Raw genomic sequence first — 979 nt, forward strand, 5'->3', positions numbered from 1 at the left:
TATATTTTTATGCACAAAACTACAACAAAAATCTAACCAAATAAGGAAATGAAACAGTATGATTGCTTGTAAGGACAGCAGAGACAAATAACACACCGCATTTACTAAGGAAAACCTGCTACCAACCAGGTTAGCTCTGGAATGAATGTTACTACGGTGACTGAAACAGAGGTTGAGGAAACTCTCTTAGTACTTTCTTCGAACCGGAAAACTCAGAATTAAATGGACCCCAGAAGCTCAGTGTTTTTTGTCAGAATTTGGAAAAAGAGACTGAACAGATGTTTAAGGCAGTAATTTGTTATCCTAGCCCTCATGTACCACTGTTTTAAATTTCTTCTCCATGCCACATACCTGACTTATATCACTGAACTATTAACGGGCTCCTGCAGCTCTTAAAGGCTGCTAAGGTTGGTCTTGCAATTATTTGAATGCTGCCACAGAGAGACATCTAAAACATGCAGGTTAGTAGTAAATAAAGAGCAGGTTTGAAAGTTTAGGGCATCGCAGGCGTCTGTACATCTAGGAACTCCCACACAGACAATTACTGTACGATGATGTAGGCGTACCCTAACGGTTTAACACTCTGGCATCCTTCAGCTGGCTGAACGCTCCTCTTCAGCTCAGCAGAGCAGCCTCAACGAGCCGCAGGTGTGGAACCATGCCCACCTGTCAACAACAACCACCTGTGGAAGAGAATGAGCAGAGCACAGAACACGGAATCCTGACAGAACCATTTTAAAAATAAATGGAGTTATATATCATACTTATGAAAGTGTTATTTTTACCCCCTTCATCTAGTGAGGAGAATGGGATTAACTTAAACTAAGATTCAAACTTCAACAAAAAGTACAGAGTGGCAGATAATGACAAATTACATATACACACATGTGTGTGTATGTGTATATATGTATGTATATATGTATGTATATATATATATATATATATATATATATATATGTATATGTGTGTGTGTGTATAT

The sequence above is a fragment of the Cyprinodon variegatus genome, unplaced genomic scaffold, assembly GCF_000732505.1.
Source record: "Cyprinodon variegatus isolate N-32 unplaced genomic scaffold, C_variegatus-1.0 Scaffold477, whole genome shotgun sequence".
Classification (NCBI taxonomy): domain Eukaryota; kingdom Metazoa; phylum Chordata; class Actinopteri; order Cyprinodontiformes; family Cyprinodontidae; genus Cyprinodon; species Cyprinodon variegatus.